Source organism: Protopterus annectens, chromosome 6.part1, assembly GCF_019279795.1.
Source record: "Protopterus annectens isolate FY-2018-M chromosome 6.part1, PAN1.0, whole genome shotgun sequence".
Classification (NCBI taxonomy): domain Eukaryota; kingdom Metazoa; phylum Chordata; order Ceratodontiformes; family Protopteridae; genus Protopterus; species Protopterus annectens.
In genome coordinates, this window is record NC_056738.1 from 231,333,652 (window position 1) to 231,358,172 (window position 24,521).

Here is a 24,521-nt window from a genome sequence, read left to right on the forward strand (position 1 = left end):
TGAAAGTTTCCTTCTTCTTCATTTCCTGACTTAAAAAAGGTTTTGTTAAGGAAAAAACAGATAGGAGTTTCATACTGCAACCAAAGCATTATTGGAGTTACTGCAGAATTCATGATCTCAAGTGTCTATTGCCAAAGAAGAGCTCCAAGCAACCTGCCCAGTAGCTGATACAGAATACTGCTGAATGGGTAACATAGTGAGCCCATGAAATATGATGCAAGAGTTTGCCACAATGCCCAAAAGAAACTGGACAGGCTAGAATCTTGTACTGAGGCTTCTAAGGACAACTGTAAGCCTGTGATTTCAGGAAAAAGTCAAAACAAAAAGTAAAAGCAAGGTTCCAGTTATACACCAAAAGTCTGTCATACCTGAGAAATAAGTAGAGGAGGAAGTATTAAAACATATGAGCACAGCATTTTTAATAATTTACTCACTAGTCAATAAATGAAGCACTTTATGCTAATGAGATGATAAAGCACAGAATAAGGTACACACTGCTTCAATGTATTCAGACTGTTGAGATGTAGTTAAAAATTATCAGTTAATTTTTTGAAGGCATGCCAAAATCATTCTACATAAACTTAAATGTGTTTGGCTTTGGCTGAAATTTCAGATTTGATAATGAAAAGCTTGAATGTCTGTCTAGTTATGCATTTGTGTGTTTTAATGAATTATAGTTTGTTTTTAGTGTGTGCACGCGTGTGTGTGTATGTGTGTGTGTGTGTGTGTGTGTGTGTGTGTGTATGTGCACATGTGTGGAAACTGTATGCTTACTACAAAATGTATCAATCAGTTGCTACAGTTTGAAGAGACAGAAGACCCTCCAGGTCAGGACTTCAGAACTGGACCTTTTTAGTATTCTTTGTTGTAACTATAGCAGATAAAGAACTGGAATGCTTTAGTGCTCTGAGCACCTTTTGTTTTTTCATGCTGCAAACACAGTTCAGAAGATACATTGCACACAAAAACAGTTAGCTATACCTCATGCCTTTTTAAGAGCAGTGAACTGCACTAACTGCATATGCTGCTCAGAGCATGGCTCTTAGCATAGTGTATTTTTTCTAGGTTTTATTTTTTGTTTGTTTGTTTTGTTTTTAATATTTGCTCATTTGGCCCAACGTTTCATTATTCTGCTCCTTATCTTCATGACCCAATCTTCCTACTGGATTGCTGAAGCCACATTGTCAACTGGACTGCATATGGACCAAGGTGACACATCATCTATGGGAGGTTTGGATTTATTTTCTATGCCCTAATATTTTGTCCCACTCTGTGACAGAAGTGTAATAAAACAAATGGCTGCAGATTGTTAGTGTATTTTCCCCATACTTAACACAGGGTTGAAGCCCACAAGCTACCACTGTTTGTATGCAAGCAAGAAAACATCTTCTTTTCTTTGGATAGTTGAACTGGCAAAATGCTACTCAATATCACATCCTCAGTGATTTGTAGTGGTCCAGCTTACCTAATCAAACATGGAACTTCTATGTTATAATCAGGGTCACAGCCTTCAGTCTTTTGTTGCTCACATAACTAGAATACGGGGTCTTAGAAATTTGTACATGTGGAAGTATCACAAAACAGCTAGAATGTGTATCTGTTTTATTTGATTTGATCTTTATTGCTAGCAAGAAACTGTAGGTTTTCTGTTCTGGTTTAGACTACTGACTCATTGTCAAGAAAAGAACAAGTTACTTCTGTGGGCACTTTTAGCATTTACTTTTTATTTTTAGGCATCCTGCTCTGTAGTGTTTTGGAACTGACTTGTTTTTAACAAGTCTAAAGTAGTTAAGAATGTTCTTTCACAGCACTCATGGGGTTTGGCTTTATTGGCCTGAATGTATCCACAAAGACTTAAAAAGAAAAAGTAAAAATTCATGGACATTCAGAAGCCATATAGTGTGCTGACCTTAAGGGGTCATTTGCATATATCCGATAGGGCTCTATTACAGGAGATTTAAGGTATCACAAAGTGAAAAGTCTAGCTTGGCTGTTTGTTTTTTGTTTTCATAGCAATCAGTCCGATTACTACATCAGGAAAACACAACAAATGAGCTAGCTAGGCACACACACACACACACACACACACACACACACACACACACACACACACACACACACACACACACACACACACACACACCTTACTGTTAGTACACATAGACTTGTACACTGGGAAGCTGCACAATCTACTTATGTCCAGTGCTGAGTAGAAAGAAAGAAAACTGTGCTGTATGAAATGAAAGTGATATTGTTATTTCAGTTTTCACCCCATATCTGATCTTACGCAGATATCTGATCTTATGCGTAGACAGAGCCTACCGGCCCTATTTTGAGTTCTATCACCTAGAGGTAACGTGCGCTCACTCCACAAAGGTTAACTTGTTCAATATGTCAAAGTGGTGGGTGACAAAGTTACCAGCATTTGATAAGTGAAATAAGGGAGACTATCATATGAAGCAAATAACTTCATAAACAGCTCCCTTAGTTCTGCAAATCTTTACATTGTGTTTGCTCCCCTCCATAGCCTTAATCATTCATAGACTAATGGCTCTTTTCCAAACTATCAACTATTTTAATTCCAGGACAATTGTTTGAGTCCATTCCATCAGTGGAACCTCCTGAACACAGTGCAGCATTGGCTGCACCCAGTTAATAGCACTGAATGCACGTTGAGTCCTCCAGTCATGAAAACTACATGTAGATGCACCATCTGTTTCCATGTCCAGATCTGAAGTTAAGAAAATAACTCTCGTACCCCATCAGTTCATTTCAAAACTTAGCTGGCCAATCAGCCCTTTAACCCTAGCCAGACATTTAGCAACTATATCTGTCAGTGTGACCATCCTCCCTTGACTAAAGACAAATCTTCATTCACTTTGATCAAACAGCAACTGAACAAAGTACTTAAATTATATTCTATGAGAATACAACTTTGCATCTTAATACTGTAGTCTGACCAAATAAGAAAAACACAACCTGCATGTGATGTTGATAATGATGGTGATGATCCATCCATCCATCCACAGCCCTTATTCCCATTTTGTACATGTGGTCAGTGAGCCACTTCAGCAGTGACAATCATCTTGGGCCAAAGTTTACACTGCCGGGTAGCTAGCCCTGCCATGGTAGTTCATTCATACCACTCAGTCGTACACACGCTCTCACCTACGGCCAGTTTTGAGTGCCCACTCCACTTACTGCGATGACGGTTTATTATTTTTGCCATTTAATTAAATAAGAAAAAATGTTGAGTCGAAAATGATATTACTCTCTAGCATGTAATACAGCTTTATATTTCATGTAAACATGTAAATATTTTCCTATGTGCAGACTTTTTTCATTGTCTTTTGGTAAGTGAAGCAATGCATTCACCTGCTATGCTGACCTTCCTAATGAGTAGAGGTTTACTTTCATCTAATGGCATAACTTAGCTATCAATTAATATTCTGATCAATGGGGTCAAAGGTTTCAGCATTTTGTGTAATGTATGCACCACTTGGACTATACCTGTGTCAGTGAGCAGTTAGATTTTGAAAGATGATTTTAGTCCAGAGTGGTGATCATACAGGTTCTATGTAAGAACAAACAATATCGCTACTATAACTTATGAAAATAGCAAAGAAGATTCATATGCTCAGAACCAATGACAAAAGTATTTGCTAAACTAAACCTGAAAACATAAGTATGACAACTATAAATAGTTTTAAATTGTTTTACCAGTTATCTAATTTTTTTGTACTTTACTGTACTATATCACTGACTTTTGAGACATGCAGTGTTTTTTTATTTACGTTTTTCAGCTCAAATGAAGGCTTGGTGTTCGTTATGTGAAGCTGCCTTCTGAGTCGAATATTACCATCAGAATTACTTTTATTCATAAGGTAGGATCTCGGGAATTCTGTGCTAAAGTCTTTTACAGAAATGTGTAAAATCAAAGTGTTCATGCATCTGCATTTAACTTATTGAGTGTAATTTTGTAGCTTTATCTAACTTAGATTTATGGCCTATGTAAGGCTTGTTTTCTAGGCCTAATGTGGTTTGCCTTTACTCCTTGCATGAATGGGAACCTCACCTCATGTGAGTGCATCATCAGCATGTGTCACTCCTATTTATCTACCTAATATCAGTGGGGTAAGATGGGAGGGTGAAAAAACACAACAACTTGATCTTTATGGCATTATCATTTGTGTGCCAAGCTTCGGCTCAGTCATTGTTTGGGTGTCGGCATCTTAGCCATAAGAGACCTTCCTTATCCTCATATTCTTGCTGTGACATCATGGTGGGGGGGCTCTTGCATTGTCTCTAAAATTCATACTACACCTGTACTAGAGTTATTTTTGATCATATTCCTTTTGCAACCCTACACTAGGACCTCCTTATAACTATCAGGCCTAGAAAAGATAATATACCCACTGGACATTAAACTTTCTTCACCTCCCAACCACACTGCATTGGCAGGTGAATTGCTTGACTCCAGAAGATAATTATACACCTTTGCACTGTGCCATAAGCTGGTTTAGAAGTTATTTTCAGACTACCATGAATGTTAACAATTGCCATTTCAGTTTGCTGCTCTCTTAGTCTGATATCGCATTTCACGTTATGATTAGATTCTGGCTTGTGGCACAGAGAAGTTTTTTTCATCTGTGATGCCTATGATTTAGGGTCAAGCATTAGTAGCTACTGAAGATTAAGTGTAAGGGGGTGGAATGAATAGCTCAAAGTCTTTATATTTCTGTTGGGGGACATTAAACATATCAGAAGCTGCAGGTGAACCCCAACTGATGGCTTGGAAAGCATTATAAAGATCTTTCAGATTTTTCTTTATCTACTTATTTATTTGTCTTTTTCCATTATACTATAATGGCCAACAATCATTAAGACAATACCCATGTGACAATGACATTAACATGGCACAGTCAATCAATGCATTGAGTAAAGTCAACATATGCACTTTAGGGTAATGCTTGCCTCGGACCTGAAAATGCAGGTGGAAGGAGAAGAGAGTAAACCTCAAACTTCCTCATTCCCCAGTGGAAATCACAGTTAAGATGTTTTATATTTACAGTCCCTCCCTAAGAGCAGAAAGTGAGACCCTCCTCACTTGATATTCACCACTCCAACCCCCACCTCAGTGACCCTGTAACCTCATAACCACTAACCAAGCCAAGACCACTAGATGCACAAGTATAAAGCCTGATTCACATAAAGGGCCGTGGAAATGTGAGTTTTTTTCATTCCAATAAGCATATTTTAATAAAGGTAATTTTCAGTGTGTTGTAAAGCATTTCTTTTTACTAGGTAGCATTTTATTCATGTTGGCCAAAGCTGTTGGGGAAAACATTAAAGAAATTCAGCATGGGCAAATAAACTGTTGTTAGCAACCATTGTCAGTATAAAATATAATCTGTTTATTAATCTACCTGGTATAAAAAGCATTCTGTAGCAAAGGTCATTCAGCATATACGTATGAAAGTTAAAGAGCTCACATATGATATATCTCAAATAGAAATTCTTGTTTTCTGTTCAGTCTAGAAATTCTCTGTAGGAATATTTCAAGTAATTACTACCCACGACTTCAGTATTTTCATGAAATTTTGTTTCCAGGACCATATTACACACTTTCAAAAAGCGTAACTTGTGTAATTGGTTTTGAAAGGTGAAGTTTGCTGTTTTCCCCTTTTTGATGTGAGCAATAAATGTGTTACATATCGTAAAACTGTGTGAGACTATGTCCCCTACATGGGAGGTTATGCTTTCTTTAAATGGTCATAACAGTCATTTTTTTTCTTTTGTCAGGGAAATGCCAGCAAACAGTAATACACACGTATATTAGCATTACAAGATGGAATGCATATTTTGTGTACACTTGAAAATTTTTAAATGAATAACTAAATAAACAATATCCCTGATGCTATCCGAGCAGTTTCTATGAGGGAGAACATTTTACAGTGCTGTTAGTGACATAGCTTCCAACTAAGAGTTAAGTCCTCAGTTCAACATTTCTTTAAATCAGTGCCAGAATCTAATGGAACCTTTGTGAACACTGACGGCTCCCCTTAAAGTTTCCACATGGACCCCTGTTGCTTCTTAGTTCAGCAACTGAGTTTTAATGGAAAGGGTCTCAATTTATAGATATAAAAACTCTAGGCAGTCTAACTCCCAGAGCTCATAAGGCATAGTTTTAACATGGCTTCAGAATGGCTGACAGGTTCATTACTACATCCAGCTCAGCCATGCACTCGTAACGGAACTCACAATCAGAATAATAATGCCTTGCTTTATTATGAATTTTCTGTCACACAGACTTTCTATAAAAGTAGCTGTTAGGTTACTGTACAGCAGGGGGGCCTGAACTGATTCTTCATTTTTCCCTATTACAGACTGTAGTAGAAAAATAATAGATAAATTCATATGGTGATAGCAATCATACATTTGTAGCAAAAGCTGAGGTTCTACTTTGATCATAATTTTGAAAAGGTCCTATTCATACCTGTAGCACTAAGTGCAGTTCTCAAAACATTTTATCAGAACTAGAGGTCAAACCTGAAGTTAATGTATAGTGACAACTGTATGCTGCAATCAGTATTGGATGTCCAGTGATATTGCATTCATTTGCTGGCCACGGTATTTAACAGAGTAACAAATCTGCTACATGCTAAGAAGAAAAGGGGTTCTTCCGAATACTAGTCAAGAACATTTTCATTTGTTACTGCAACAAAGAAATCATTTGGTTTTTGACAACTATAGTATTCCATATTAGCTCTGGAGCAGGAAGAAAATGTCACTCCAAAAACGAAATCTGCAGCTCTGGCTTGTGATGGTGATTTGGCAACGCTACTTAAGAGACCCGTTCTTACAGGCAGAGCAGTGATACTTTAGAAAAGGTGAAAATAACAGCTTTGTGTTTCGTTATGTCTACAGATTGCCACACGTATTTATTTTCTATGACACTCTAGGTGTTCCTTGTACCATGACCATTGTAGTTTAGCATATAAAGTCTGTGTTTTATTTTGTAATAAATAAATATGGCATTCGCTGTTTCTGGTCTTTTTAGCAGCATACATTTTTTGTTTGTTTGTTTGATTTTTTGGAAAGGGGGCTGCTTTTACCAAGTAATGAATGAAACAAGGCAGCTGAATAATCCTATCCCATCCTGTCCTAAACAGTAAAGCTCTTTTCTCATTATTCTTGTACCTCCTACCATTTCTGAGCGGTATAATACAATGTATATATATATATATATATATATATATATATATATATATATATTTTTTTTTTTTTAATTCAGTAATATGCAGATCATGATGTTTGTGCAATATTAGTACATAACTAATATGAACTGTTTATGTTATGCATATAACTGGTGATTATATATACAGCTAGGAGTTACACAAATACGCTGACATTTTTTGGCATTACAGTTACAGCACTGAGTATAAATGACATTCACTACCTCAGTGTTTTACTAATGAATTTTAACTTTCATAATAAATAAACTCTTTTGAAGATGACTTTGTTGTCTATTATAATAGGGCGGTTAAGAAGTAGCCCACTGATAACAACAAAAAACGGCCGACCAGGAAGATGGTACTTCAATCAAGAAAACAATTTGAACTTCCACATGTAGTAATACTATCTTTATTAACAAGAACAAACTAAAAAAATGATCCAGAATCAAGCGCTTTCATCTCCGAATTCCGAGACTTTATCAAGATTAAACAAAATACACAAAAGGATCAGTTTTAAATACTCGCACACACAGTGTAGACCTATCAGCTCACAATACTCATGAATAAACATGAGCAAACGGGCTTCACTATGCAAGCCCAATAAAAAATAACAATATACATTTTAAACATACTATAAATTGTTTAAAAAGTATAAAATCACCAAACTATGCCCAAAAATATCTCCTTTGTAGCTAAAAAATTCATAATACCATATGGCTGCAAGAACATAAAAAATAGATTTAAAACAATCATAATACATGCATTGTGGAAATATACAATATTAAAAACACCTTTTAGTGACACTCAACCAGAACAACAAAATTACTATGTATATTAAATGAATATATATATATATATATATATATATATATATATATATATATATATATATATATATATATCAAATATTTAAAATAAATGCATAGATGTTTATATGTTCAATTAAAAAGTATACTTTGTGGTTTGTATAAAAAGATAATAAATAAGTAAATAAATAAAATCATCTCAACGTATATAAATATACATAATAAATAAATATATATATTAATAACCAACCAAAAATATCTTCACTTATAAAAAATGTTAAACATCTAAAACATATACATTTTCTACAATACCTTAAAAATGTAGCCCACTGAGACCGCCTTCAAACATTCCATCATTTCAATATTAAATTCCCATGCATTGTCATATTCAGTCTGATCACAAAGTTGCAAACATGGGTGTTGTCATTCTTTCTATATCTAGTATTGACAAATAATCAGAAAACAAAGCAGTCTAATTCAGGGGAAGTAGTCAGGGACTGCTACCAGATAGCTTACTTTAGCAGATGTTAACATTTCAACATTGAAATGCGTTTTGTTTACTTATTTGTTTTAATTTTATATATTCTGTTTTGTATATCACAGCATATATATACCCATTCTTACCTGACTAATAAGTGCATGCAGTCTGCATTTTAAATCAGCTATATCTGAAGTTGATTACATTTCACTACTGTTAATGTCACCCAAAGAAGCACATAGGTTATAATGTCATGACAATGAGAATGGATACAGGGCTCAGTATGAAGAAAGTATTGCTAAAACAAACCTTAAGACAAAAAAGGAAATCTGAAAGTAAACATTGTAAAAAATGGAAGTGTAACATTGCATTCTTTTTATTTTAAATGGGGTCAGTCTAAAATATGACTGCATACACACGCGCACACACACACACACACACACACACACACACACACACACACACACACACACACACACACACACTACCAATTTTCAGTAGTGTAGCTTGTGTTGGATGAATGAGGCTATTGCCCCAGATGCTGCCTTTTGCAGGGTTCAATCTGCCTGTGTCAAAAAAAATCACTTTTTTAAAATTTCCCTTTAAGGGAAATGACAATGCATGCATCCAGAATGGATGTCTGAGACCCTCCTGCCCTCGCTTACATCATCTTGCATGGGCAGTGCCCCAACATGACCTGTGATTGGCTGCAGTGCTAGATGGGATGGTACCTCGGTGAGATAATGACAGTCTCTCTGGGATATATCTTTAGTGATAATGGTGAGAGATTTCTATTGCCTAAACAATTATATTTCTCAGATCATTGTGGTTGAATTTATTTATTCATTTAAAAAAATCAAGAGTTGGATAGAACTGGCTAAATTCATTGACAAGTTTGAATTGACCAGTTCAGCTGCAAACTGGAACTACTGGGGGACAGACAGCAGCAGTAGAGACTGAGTGAGTGAGTGGGCAGCAAAAAACAGACAAGTAAGTAGTAGGATTATTTACTCTGTTGGTTGTGCATAAAATGGGCAAAGTTGACAAACTACTCAGTGGATTGTTGGAGGGAACGTTCATTCTGGTATCATTGAAGGGGTCTTTAGGGGGCTGTTTCATTTTGATGCTTGTGCATACATACATGGACAGGCAGACAACTGAAGGGTTGTTGGGGCAAATGTTTCATTTTGGTGCTTGTGCATACATACATGGACGGACAGACTACTGAAGGGGTCTTTGGGGATGTTTCAGTTTGGTGCTTGTGCATACATACATGGATGGACAGACTACTGAAGGGGTCTTTGGGGATGTTTCAGTTTGGTGCTTGTGCATACATACATGGATGGACAGACTACTGAAGGGGTCTTTTGGGAGAGGTTTTACATACCTATCAACTGTCCAAATTTTCACAGAATGTCCAGATTTTTGCCACATATTTTTGGTTTATTTGAATGATTTGAGGATACAAGTCACTAAATAATGACATACATTTGAATTTCAAACTTGAAATCCTTCAGAAAATGTATGTTGACACAAACCTTTTTACTCTAGCACCTTTCTAAATTTATAAAAGCAATATTTAAAAACTGTCCCTATTTGTGGACCTTTGTCCCCTCATTTTGTCAGGCTTTGTCCAGATTTCTTGCACTAAGAGATCGAGAGGTATGATGTTTTATGTTGGTGCTTGTGCATATATGCATGGATGGACAGGAGTTGTGGAGGTAGGATGTTTCATTTTGATATCATTTGGAACTTGTGCCTACATGGATAGACTACTGAAGGGATCTTTAGGGGAAATTATTCATTTTGATGTCATTTTGGTTCTTTTGCATACATGAACAGATATTGAAGGGATATTTGGGAAAAATAATTCATTTTTGATGCCATTTGGTGCTTGTGTGAATACATGGGCAGAATACTGAAGGGCTCATCAGGGAAACTGTTATTTTTTTTTTTTACTCAACAGATTTTTATTTTTTTTTATGTTTATGAGTAAATTGTGATACAGTCACTATTAATTACAGATCAAGTTAACAGAAGTAGTTAATAATCATAACAATATGTACAATATTTACAAATGGTCCAATGAAAGGAAACAGAGAGAAAAAAAAACACATATGACATTTATAATTATATATTCCTTTAAGTTCACATTATTCCATGGAACTGTTATTTTGATGTCATCTGGTGCTTGTGCATACTTGGATAGACTAATGAAGGAGTCGTTGGGGAAATGATTCCATCTGATGTCATTTGGTGCTTGTGCATACTTGGATAGACTACTGAAGGAGTCGTTGGGGAAATGATTCCATCTGATGTCATTTGGTGCTTGTGCATACTTGGATAGACTAATGAAGGAGTCATGGGGGAAATCATTCCATCTGATGTCATTTGGTGCTTGTGCATACTTGGATAGACTAATGAAGGAGTCGTTGGGGAAATGATTCCATCTGATGTCATTTGGTGCTTGTGCATACTTGGATAGACTAATGAAGGAGTCGTTGGGGAAATGATTCCATCTGATGTCATTTGGTGCTTGTGCATACTTGGATAGACTAATGAAGGAGTCGTTGGGGAAATGATTCCATCTGATGTCATCTGGTGCTTGTGCATACTTGGATAGACTAATGAAGGAGTCATTGGGGAAATGATTCCATCTGATGTCATTTGGTGCTTGTACATACTTGGATAGACTAATGAAGGAGTCGTTGGGGAAATGATTCCATCTGATGTCATTTGGTGCTTGTGCATATATGGGAAACTACTGAAGTGTTCATTGGGGAAGTTATTCATTATTATTGTCACCTAAGCAATGTCTCATATTTTAGATTCAATAGTAACTGTTAAATGGTACACAGCACCCTGGAATGTATAACTGTATGTCCAATAGTGTTAAATCTTTGCACAGCAAAACTATGATATTATTCAGTAAGGCTTCATTTTTGATATTTGTGTGGTTTCTTTAAATTGCTAAAGCTGTGTTGTGTTTGGATGTTCTTCGTCTTCCCTTGCTGCAGTCCTGACAATTGGGTATAGTCCGCGTCCCAGTCGGCCCGAATACCAGAGGTCATGGCGCTTTAGACTGACGCCAGGGTACTAATGCGCATGACCGACGCCATTTCCTCAGTCTTTTGCCGCATGGTCCGATGCAGAAGCAATTTTGCGAGTGCAGGTTGGCGTTCTGAGATTTTCCAAAAACCGAGTTTCAGACCGAATACAGAGTTGGCTAAGTAACCAACATTTTGTTTTTTCTTGCCTCAGTATTTAACCGGATGTCAGAAAAAGTGAATAACTGTATTTCTTGTGGGAAGCAGATACCGCATAGGGATTATCATACATTGTGTATACCTTGTTTAGGGCCTGAGCACGACGTTGTTGGTTGCCGCTCTTGTGCTAGATTTAACAAGCGCACTATTAAGAGGAGGCTTGATTGTGCTAGGTTAGTGTTTGAAAGCGTTGCAATTATACTATGCCGCCGGATGCTCCACGCCTGCCTCATCTAAGAAGCGCCAGGACAAAACAGTGAAGTCTAGGGTGAGGAACCGCAGTCCCGGACGCCGGTCCTTTAGAAGGCTCAGGGAGCCAGAGGTTTTGCCAGGAGTCTCTATGGAGTCTCAGGCAGATACTTTACTGTTACAGGATGTGCCCTCTCAGGAGGTAGGCCAGGCTGAGGGGCTTCTCAGGTAACTGTTCTTCCCTCTCTTCCCAAGGTAGTTAGGGCCTCTCCTTCTGTTGCCAAAGCTTCTTTTAGAGGAAGGCCAAGTTCAGCTTCTGTAGGGGCTTCTCCTAGCATTTCGGCTCTGTGCCTAAGAAACATATGCTTAAAATGGCAGAAGATTTGATTACTCTGATTAGAGGTTCTATGCCCCACCTGATAAGAGGCCTAGGGTGGAACAGGAGTTTGATAGTTTTGAACAGTGTTCACAGGCTTCAGAGTCTTCTGTGGAAGACTTGCAAGAGTTTCCTACTTATTCTGATTCTGATGTGGATGATTCCACTCCTTCAGCTTCTCCTCCTGAGGATTTTTCATTTTCAGAGACTCTTCACTCCATGAGGGAGCACTTTAAATGGGAAGGCCAAGATTACTCTGACTCCAGAAAAGGCTTAGGGAATTCTTGTTTTGCCCCAGCATAGGCCCTTAGCTATTCCTCCTGTGTTGAATGTGGTGGAGGATGTTTTGCAGAGGCTTCTCTGAACCCTGATTCCTTGCCTCCTGCTCCTGTTAAGCCTGATAGGTATTATAGGGTGCCCAAGCTCATAAGTATTTGTTTAAGAGTCCCAGGGCGGACCCAGAAACTGTTTCTCAGGGGCCTAAAGGTGTTAAAGCTTCTGTGGTTAAAAATCCTGTACCCTCTGATAAAGAGGCAAGGGCTTTGGATAGGTGGGGTAAGAAAGTATATACTTCTTCCACTCTAGCCATGAGGGCGTTGAATTGTCAATTTCATATGCTGAAATATCAGAATTATCTCCTTTCACAATTGGAATCTAAGGTGGATGCTTTGGCGGAAGGTATTGAGTGTAAAGAATTGCTGGATTTGGTTCATGTGTCTGAACAGGTGGGTAAGCATTCTTTGCAGTGTGGTTTTGATGCTGTTCAGGCCTCCTCGAGGGTGGCTGCTACTAGTTCTGTTCTTCGCAGACATGCATGGTTGAAGGATCAGAATTTAGCTGAGCATGTTAAGACCAGGATTTTGGATGCTCCTTTACAGTCTGATGTGTTGTTTGGACCGCCTGTGGAAGCAGTTTTAAAGAAAATGGAGGACAAAGCTAAGTCTATGCAGACTGTTAAAGATTTTTGCAGGTGCAGCCTGTTTAGTAGAAATTGGCCTGCTAAGGGGTGGACATATCCTGCTTATGGTTCCCAGTCTAGGGGTAGGTCTAGATCAGACAGTTCACCTGCTCAGACTTCTGGTGAGGGCAGGGGTCAGTCCTTTCATATGCAGAGCCAATGACCTGCCTTTTCAGCTGCCTGTGGACTCGCCTGGCAGCTCCTTTGGGAGGAAGATTGTCTCTTTTCAAAGAAAATTGGGATTTAATCACTCAAGACAGATGGGTGCTGGATATCATTCATCACGGGTACAGATTTTATTTCCACACAATGCCCCCTTTCAAAGGCATGCCAGATGTTCCTCCTCCACAAAGAAAAGAGGCTCACAAGCAAGTTTCTCAGTTACTCCAGATACGGGCTATTCAGCCAGTCCCTGTGTCAGAAAGGGGCTTGATTTTATTCTCGCCTGTTGCTAGTACCAAAGAAGGGGAACACGTGGAGACCAATTTTGGATTTATCTATCCTCAACACTTATCTGGACATTCCCAAGTTCAAGATGTTGACGTTACAGCAACTGTTACCTCTGCTGGGCAAGGATCACTGGATGGTAACTTTGGATCTCAAGGAAGCTTACCTTCATGTGCCCATAAGGCTAAGTTGCAGAAAGTATTTGAGATTTTCATTATCAGTTCTCTGCATTGCCCTTTGGCTTATCTACTGCAGTGATAGCTTACTTCAGGCTTCAAGGCATTCAAATTTATCCTTACTTGGACGACTGCCTGATTCTGGCTCAAGAAAAGAACACCGTCTACAGCATCTGTAATATGTCATAGCAGTGCTAAGATGCCTAGGGTATTCTGTGTAAGAAATAAAGTCCAGTCTAATACCCTCTCAAGACATGTGCTTTCTGGGTGTGAGACTGGGACAAACAAGAGAGTCTGTCACTTTACTTACATCAACTATCTCATCAGTCCGTGCTGACTGCAAGGACAGTCCTTCAAGCATTAGGGTTCATGGCATCTTGTATTCTGGTGCTTCCCAATGCCAAAACTGCATATGAGGAAGCTGCAATGGTATCTCAAAATGTATGGACACAGCACTGCCAGGATTTGGACACTGTCATTAATACCTTGCCTTCAAAAGGAATTCTTGTGGTGGGCTCAGGAATGTCACCTAAACAAGGGACTCTCTGTGACTCATCTAAATGGAAAGTGGATACAAGACAAGTGGCCTGCCAGACTACAGCATCTACATATCAACATGAAGGAGATGTTGGCAGTCCAGTTTGCATTGATGAGTTACTTCTTCCAGGGCAGGTGTTGATTCTGACAGACAACACAACTGTCATGTGGTACATCAACAAGCAAGGGGAACACATTCTTATCCTCTATGCAGGCAAGCAATGATTTTATGGGAGACCTGCAACTGACTCTTCAGGCAAGGTTTCTGCCAGGAGCACAGAACTCAGCAGATGTATTAAGCAGACAAATCATGGATCCCAAACTGGATCTTCATGTATTTCAGACATTGACAGTGTCATGGGGAACTCCAGACATAGATTTGTTAAACTTCTCACTAAACCACCAGCTGCCAAAGTATTGCACAAAGGGGTTTCATCACACAGCTTGGAAAGTGGATGCTCTGTCTTTCAGTTGGAAAAACCTTCATGTCTATGCCTTTCCACCTCTGCCTCTTCTTCCAAAGGTATTACTAAAGGTCAGACAGGACAGGCCAAGGATGATTTTGATAGCTCCAGATTGGCCTCGGCAACACTGGTACCCACTTCTCAGGAGTCTTGTAAAGAAGCCTCCATGGCCTTTACCTCTGATTCCTCATCTGTTATCTCAGAAGGACGGTCATCTGCTCAATGTCAAGCTTCAATCTCTTCATCTCACGGCTTGGCATATTCTGTGTTGAAGCATGGTAGGTCTCAGCTCTCAACAAGTTTTAAATGTGATTATGGAAGAAGGCCTAGTACTAGGAGAGAAAATGGAAGAGATTTTTATTTTGGGAGTACAGCAGAATTTGGAGATTTCAGAGCCTAATTTGAGTGTGGCTCTTCAATATCTTACTGAATTATTGGACAAAGGTTTGTCTTTCTCTTCCATAAAGATTCATGCTGCAGCAATTTCAGCTCACTATGATTGTGACCCACCTTTGTTTTCATCCTTTGTTCAAGCAGTTTCTTAGAGGGGCAAAGAATATAAGACCCGAGCTCCTACTCCTGCTTGGGATCTCAATTTTGTGTTGGAAAACTTACTCTACAACCTTTTGAGCCTGCAGCTACTGCTGAATTGAAATATTTGTCATGGAAGACTGCTTTTCTGTTGGCTATTACTTCTGCAAGAAGGGTGTCTGAGTTGCAGGCCCTTATGGCAGTAGAGCCCTTCTTGATTTTCCATAAGGACAGGGTATCACTAATCCTTCCTTTATGCCTAAGGTGGTTTCTAGTGTGGCTTTAAACCAAACTATTCATTTGCCTAGATCCTCAAAATAAAGGGGAGAAGATTTTACACACTTTAGATGTACACAGGCAATTATTTGAGCAGGACTAAAGATTTTAGGCAGTCTCAGCAGTTACTTGTTTCTTTTGCTTTAAGTTCACAGGGCAAGCCTGTGTCAAAACAAACTATTTCTAGGTGGATTGTTGCATTTTGTTATTCCCATCATGGCAAAGAGGTTCCAGCTGGGATTAGGCCTCATTCCACTAGGGCTACTGCCACTTCAAAGGATATTCTGGAGGCAGCTACTTGGAGTTCAGTGCATACTTTCTCTAGGCATTATCACCTGCCTATATACTCTAAGACTAGAGCTGGTTTTGCCACAGCTGTTTTACAAGGCATGTTGTCAGCTCCTGCTACTTTATAATTTGCCCCTCTCCCTACCTCTGCTTTGGGATTCTAGACTGCAGCAAGGGAAGGCGAAGAACATAGTACAGTTTTGTACCTACCATAAATGTAGATGTTCCTCTGTGTTTCAGGGTGGTTGTGTAGGTGAGTTTACATGCTTATATTTTTGTATATATTACTGTATATATTGTACATGTTTTTGGTGCAGGTTGTTTTGGGACTTGTCTTTTGGGTCTTCTGACATCTGGGGCAAGAAAAGACTGAGGAAATGGCGTCGTCATCGCGTTAGTACCCTGGGCTGCGGCGTCGTAAGTCGCCATGACCGGCGTCAAAACATCTACATTTATGGTAGGTACAAAACTGTACTTTATATATCACATGACAGTTAAATGATAAACTTGAAAGTTCATTACACATTCAATAGAATTTCCTGTTTTAACATGCTTTTGAGCCTATTGGTCTTATGTTTTTTGTCAAGGCATTTTTCCTGTTCCCTGTTCAAAAAAGAAATTCTCGGGGGGGGGGGGGCAAATGAGAGTCTTGCCCTATGCTCCAAATGGCTTACGTACTCCTTTGTCTACTCTAATGCTTTCTTTCCCAAAATTGTGTGCCTTCTGAACTTTATGATATTCATATATTAATTTCTTATGCTAACAATTCTTAACATCACTAAGAAAGATTATATTGCAAAGATCTCAATAAAGTAGACATACAGTAACGGGAATGCAATAAAAATAAAAAAATAAAAAAATAAAAAAGACTTGGGGTATTATACTGCTACTACTACCCATGGGGAGGGGTTGTGAATTTACTGCTACTTTAATATTCTTTCTCCATAGTCTCCTTAAATATGAGCCTCGCAAAAGCATATATGAGAGCTATGTCAGAAGACTCGCTGAGTATTGTGATATGTAGTATATCAGTGCGGTTGGTTTTTCACAGAAAGATGGTGGTACCCTGGAATCACCAGGAAAATCAAGTTTCCATCACTCTCTTACAAAATATTGACCAAATGTCATGTGGTAAAACTGGGCATTTTTGGAAGTATACTATGGGTTTTTCATTCTGAAATCATACATATCCACTGCCATATAATTCTCTTGTAAATGAATCTGCAACATATTGTCAGAAACCTCTCATTTTTTATGATGTAAACATTTTAACATATCTTGTGTGTGGCTGCAGACAACATATGTCTGTGCAAGTCAGCATTAGTCAGAAACATCATTTTTTTAGAAAATACATTATCAGGGCAGGTTTGACCAGTAAATGCAAATAATTTTTGTTAATTAATTGGCAGTAGGTTTGTCATTGCAGATTAGTTCTAAAATATACATTTTAATACAACATTAAAGTGGTTTGAACTATTAATTGTCTGTGTAATGGGTATACAATCAGCACAGTTACAGATCTGTGTACATTGTACATAAATAGATGACAGCACAGATTAGGTTTTCTCTATGGCTTACAAGATTAAATGGAGAGACAGGGAGGAACAGCTGTTCAAATCATCTCACAGGCCACTTTTTTGACTTATCCATTCAGTGCATTGAAATTACTCGACACTAGTAGTCTAGACACATTTTCAAATCAAATATTTTGATATCATTACAAAGGGAAAGTTAGTTCCTGAAATTTGATTAAACAAACACTTACTTTGATAAAACTGCAGAGCTGCCTGAAACACAATTCAGCGATTTACGAAGTAAATGCATTTTAGACACAAATATTCAGTGGCAATTGAATAAGAGCTTTAATAACAACAGGATGATGGTCTCCCTGAATGGAATTAAGGATTAATTATTACATGCCTCACTGGTGGCAGACATCATACATATTTTAAAACTGTAGTTCCAGCCTCACATGAACAGTGTTTGAGTAAAATTTTAGAAATATTGGCATAGGAAAAGTTTAAGCAGGTTCTGCTAACTTATGAAAGAACCTAAATCTCTGAAAAGCTAGTAGCATGTTTTTTTAATTAACCGAACTTGCAAACGCTAAGTCAGAGTTACATACATTAAGGATTAAAATAAATCTAAGTGTACTGCTTTGCTTATGAGAAAGAAAAATACTGTTTCCATCTGTGATGGCTTGTTTTAAATGTTCCAGAACAGTGCATATAGCCAAAATTGTATATATATATATATATATATATATATATATATATATATATATATATGTGTGTGTGTGTGTGTGTGTGTATGCTTACAAAACTGCTAATAATAGTCAACAAATTATATCCATCATTAAACTGTCTGGCCTACATTGCCAATGGTCTGCATGCCCAGTGCTTCTTTGACATTATAAATGTTCTCTTTCACAAATAACCATCCTATGAGGGGCCCAAATATCCTTAATGGATATGACCACTTCTTCCACAGTTTCATATGTCTCATCATGTCTTGTTAAATCAGAGCATAATTTAGTGACCTTTTCCTTTAAGACTGCTGGTACTTCCCCTGTAGATAGTTCTGTGCTTATAGAGTTCTCAGAAGCACAGCTTTTTCAATTACTTAACGACTTACAATTCTGCTACAATCCTCCCCCTGAAGGATCCTATTGCTAAAGCTGCTACCTGTGCCTTGGACCTGGGTTCATATTATAAGCTCAAAGGTCCTATTCAGCTAATATGAAAAGAGTGACACATATTTACCGAAATCCAAATACACCGAATGCCGTAAAACCATGAAATTTAAAATAACAAATTGTCATACTTGGCCAACCCCACCGCCCGCGACATACTACCTACCCAAACATAATAAATAAACCACATATATACACTATATCTATGCACTTACCTTAACCAGCACCCTAACCCGAAGTTCCGTAACTATCGCACACTTACCCTACAGAGATATACCCAAACAAAATAAATAATCCACACACATGCACTTAACAAAACCTTACTTCTAACCCTACATTAAACCTTACATACATTACCTATCTATGTACTTACCTTAACCCACACCCTAACCCTAAGGTCCATAACTATCGCACACTTACCTTACCAAGCTATACCACACACGGGCCAACAATGACGAATCAACATTTCGAATTTCCCGGTTTTGAACGTTTGCTGTTTTCATTGTTTGCGCAATATGTGTCGCTCTTTTTGTATTCGCTGAACAGGACCATCAAGCTTCTAATATGAACCCCTCGGACCTCTACTCTCACTTAAATAGTTGTATTAATAAGGCAGTCTTTGTCCACAACAAATATAATGAGAAAATTAATAACAAACCCCTGTGGTTGTATACCCTACAAATATGTTATATAACAAGAGATAGAAACTGCTCAATGCCTTAAGGAGGTCTAATTCTACCTACATTAAGAGCACACTTAAGCAAACTAACAAGAACTAAAGGGAACCATTAGGAAGCTCAAAACTGAGTAAAACCTTAAAATAGACACTGACTAAAAATGACTGTAAATCGTTCTTTAGTTATGTCAGGAAGTTAAGAGCTAACACCCAAAAGTGTTTGGAGCTAGTCCACAGGAATACTATCCTTTCTGAACCAAAGCATGTAGTTAATATCCTAGCTAACAAATTAAGTGCAGATTTTACTCCACCCACAGTTATATATATCCCACTGGTTCCAGAATGCCATCCACTTGCTTTGATTACTATGGAAAAAGTTCCTTCCACCCTTTCAAAAGCTAAAACTACTTCCTCAACAGGCTGTGGCAACATACCAGGTTGCCTGATTATTAGTGCCAAATATGTTCTTTCTGTACCTAATTTCTCCACTGGTTAGATTTCTAAAGCCTGGGAAACAGCTATTGTATTGCCAGTACACAAGGGTGGACCAAACATGGACCCTGGTAACTAAAGACTCATTTATCTCAGTAGCCTCATATGTAAAGCTATGGAGCACATTATCTCAGGCTTCATTAATCTGGACATTGAAAATCTCTCAACCCTGTATCCTCTTGCATTTAGCTTTATCAAAGGAAGGTTCTGACATTTTAACCTCATTCATTTATTTGAAAAGGTAACTGAAGCAGTGGATAGTGGTTATACAGTGTATATCACATGTCTAAATATGTCAAGGCCTTTGACACTATTCCCCATGCAAACATTACTGACAGACTTGTAAATCTAAGCATAAATCATTATATTGTGTGATGGATAAGTAACTGGTTATTTGACAGAACACATGTAGTTCAAGTAGTAGGTGCTACTTTTGAAAGCAAAATAGTTGTAAGCGGTGTACCACAGAGTTCAGTGTTGGGACAACTCCTATTTGATATATATTTCTCAGACCTTCAGGACAACACTTCTGGCCTATGGTTAACTACGTTTGAGATAACTGTAAATCAGGTGGTATTATTCGATTTTCAATTGACTCACAATTGCTCAAACACAGCTTAGACCATGTTTGCAATTCATGCAAGGACAATGGTCTCAAATTAAATGTAAAAAAATGTAGCATAGTTCACTTTGATTGGAGGGGTGCATCTCCTATACAGTAAATGAAACTGTTTTTGTTTACCAGACACTGTTGTAAGGGATCTGGATAATCTTGTTGATAATTCCTTATCATTTGACCATAGTATCTCCACAGATATTTGGAAAGCTTTTGTCTGGCCCATCTAATTTCCAAAGGCAGCTCTACTAGAGCCAAAGAAGTTTTAATTCCTTTTTACTCATTTCTTATCAGACCAATTATTATTGACATGGATTTATCTAAACATATTACACAACTTGAGAGACCTCAGAGATTCATAACTAAAAATATTAGTGGCCTCAAAAATCTTAGATCTCACTGGAGGATCCTGTAAGAGACTGAGTACAGAGAACGGGCTGCCATTATCTTCTGATAACTAAGTCTGTCCTTTCGTAACATGAAAGATCCAACCCTATTTGATCTCGTATTCCTTTACTGAACTAATGCTATAACAAATATTCAGTTAAATGAATTAAACCTTCATCAGCAGATAAATAGGACATGTTAGAGTGATAGACTCATATCCTGATGTATCATTCCCCTCTGGGGCGAACTTCCACTATATGTTAAGCAGAGTAGCAACCTTGCCACATTCAAGTTAAACCTAGAAAATTGAATGGACAGCCTCAGATTCTCTCTCTCCTAGTCTATATTGACTTGTCCTCCTTGAGGCTAGAGGGAAATTTTGACTATTTTTTTTTCACTAGGCATTAAATGGTCTGAAGACTGAATGCCTATTACTTATCTATGAATTTATGAACCTATACCTAAAACTACTGTTTTCTTCTCTTGGCCTACAGGACATTTGCATCGGCCATCTATCTCTGCAACTGAATGACATTTCATATGTGAGTCCCCATCCAAATGTACCACAAGGAAATGTCTTGCCACTGAATAGCTTGAACCCAGACTGGCCAATGACTCTTTCAAACCAGGCAAACCTAATCAAAAATACTTTTTTTTCTAAGCTTGTAGTAATGTACAGTTATACATCCCAAATCAGAAAACCATGCATAAATTTACATATATACAGTAAGATGTGATAAAATGTCATGGTACAACAAGGGATAATGTATAAGTTCAAAAGCAAAGATTGTATGACTGTGTTATGTATCCTAGCAGATAATTATTGTGCTTTTATCCTGAAAGATATATTCCAGATCGGTCTGGCAGAGCCAGTTTACTCCATCAAAACATACAAACCTTGCCTGGTGAAAACGTCCATTTGAAACTATACTCACTACCAAAATCTCAATGCCAAGTAGGAAGATGGTACAAAATGCTTAAATATGAAGTCATAAAATAATTTCAAAGAGAATAGAGTAGTCTGTTTCGACTGGTCCTCAAGGTTGATGGATTTATGATGTTTCGCAATAACTTTAGAAAGTTAAATACCTCTCTAAATTAATTTGCTATCCCATGCCCTGAATGGACAAATTGACTGAAAACATAGGCAAGTACAGAATTCTCTCCAGTTTATATCAAACTAAAGGCTATTGACAAAATTTACTAGTTCAAGAAGTTAAAAAAAGATGGCATTCACTACAGTTAATGGAGACCTCCAGCATAGTTTTATCCATAAATCACCAGCAACATTCCAGATCCAAACAGACAAGATTCTAAGATGTCATTTCAGTTATATCAAAGCCTATGTGGATCATGTCATAATGATCTACAAAGACTAAGAAAATTATCTATCTAAAGTACAAGCCAGTTTGAGTTCCTTGCACCAAGCTGACTCAACACCTAACCCAACTAAATATAAGGTATGGCAGAAGGTCACAATTTGTCATATCTCAGACAAAGCAGGAAAACGCCGCTTAAACCACACAAAGTGCAGCAACTAATAACCAGGCAAAAAAAGCACTGCAGAGGAAGCAAGCTCGACTCCAGATACTCCAAAATAAACTTTAATATAAAAAAACATAAAAGCTTAACTAAATCACCGTGTTTTTGTTTCACAGACTTCATCAGATGTGCCACAGGAACTGGAATACAGTTCTGAAACCAATACAGTAAAATGGAAATGAAATCGCTAAATAGTCTTTGTTTTACTGTGTTGGTTGCAGAACTGTATTCCAGTTACTGTGGTACTTCAGTGGTTCATTTACTAAGGTTTTTGTTTTCCCAGTGTTCAATGCACCTTGGCTACAGATTGTTGCTTCCCTTCATCAGATGTACCTCACTAAACTACTCTGGGCTTTATATACTCCATATCCAATAACTCATGTTAATTTGACAAATAAAAACAATTAAATTGCAATGGATACTCATATATTACAGGCAGAAGAATTGTGACTCCCCAGGCTAAAAAAATCTGAAGAAGTGCAAAACTGGCCTATATTAACTGAATAAGGCAGGTTAATGCAGTTTTAGGCTTAGTAAGCTCTTATTGCCAAGTTATCCTGTGAGTTTTCTGTAATCCTTTTTCTTCCTGACTGACTTATCATCTTCAATGAAGCCTTCTCTTTGGTTAAGGACAAATGATACAATCCTTTAGAAAACTGAAAGTTCTGCTATGTCCACCAACTTCACTGGCAGGTTTGATTTCTTCAAATGATTTCTGCTCCAAGTGGACATCATTGCAAATGTTATTCTAGACAATACAGGACAAGGAACACCCAGTCTATAATAATAGTTAAAAACTCAACAACACTGAAAATAGATACTCAGCAATAGAAAGGAAATGACTTGTGGGCACCCACCACCGTTAAATATTAATAACTGGGAAGAGACTTCACCCACATTATAGGTTGTGGCTCTCTACAGTGACTTTTAAGCAGAATCATACTAATGCTAAGCTTTCTCATTTGGTATTAACCCTCCTCAGTCATATAATTTCAGAATTGCCCATCATCTGAGATAGAGCCACTTTATTTTGCATGAGCTGTTGCAGGCATATACCCCATTTGTGGGAACTCAGACTGATGTTTCCACACTAAAGGGGTGGCATGCGGTATAGTGGTGGCTACTAAAGCTTCTGCACTTAATATGTGGTCGTGTGACATAGCTGCTAGTTGCAGAGGGTAAATCAGGCAAGAGAAGAAAGCAGAGTCACAACAGAAATTACATGAAAACAGTTGCCTCTGTGATGATCTTTACGACCTATTAGTTCCCCAAGATGTCTGATTCCTGCCCTATTAGTTCCCCAAGATGTCTGATTCCTGCCCTATTAGTTCCCCAAGATGTCTGATTCCTGCCCTATTAGTTCCCCCAGATGTCTGATTCCTGCCCTATTAGTTCCCCCAGATGTCTGATTCCTGCCCTATTAGTTTCCCAAGATGTCTGATTCCTGCCCTATTAGTTCCCCAAGATGTCTGATTCCTGCCCTATTAGTTCCCCAAGATGTCTGATTCCTGCCCTATTAGTTCCCCAAGATGTCTGATTCCTGCCCTATTAGTTCCCCAAGATGTCTGATTCCTGCCCTATTAGTTCCCCCAGATGTCTGATTCCTGCCCTATTAGTTCCCCAAGATGTTTGATTCCTGCCCTATTAGTTCCCCAAGATGTCTGATTCCTGCCCTATTAGTTCCCCAAGATGTCTGATTCCTGCCCTATTAGTTCCCCAAGATGTCTGATTCCTGACCTATTAGTTCCCCGAGATGTCTGATTCCTGCCCTATTAGTTCCCCAAGATGTCTGATTCCTGCTTTCCTCATTCCTGGAAGGAATGTGCTGTGAAGTCATCAGTGAAGTTATGCCTCAGGGAAGGAACCAGATTGAAATTATTTCTACTACAGAGAGCTTGACGTTTAAAATACCCCTGCATGTAAATTGGATTTATTTGTCTGAGAAACTAAGAGAGAAAATATTCCTCTTGTAAAATTATCAGATTATGCCAGAAGTTTTAAAACTGTGTGTTAATATGGATTGTGAATGTGGACTTGCATCTTGCAAAATGACCCTCCCCCAAGACTTTTGCAAGAGTATGGGCTGAAT

General features: G+C 38.0%; 1 protein-coding gene across 1 annotated transcript in view; it reads left to right on the forward strand.

Annotated features, from left to right (window-relative positions):
- The first annotated feature begins 3,802 nt into the window (after positions 1 to 3,802).
- Positions 3,803 to 24,521, forward strand: part of FLRT1 (fibronectin leucine rich transmembrane protein 1) — a 353,492-nt gene continuing 332,773 nt past the window's right edge. The window contains exon 1 of the mRNA XM_044075671.1: positions 3,803 to 3,884. The gene's annotated coding sequence lies outside the window, so the exon portion shown is untranslated. The remainder of the gene's footprint in view (positions 3,885 to 24,521) is intronic.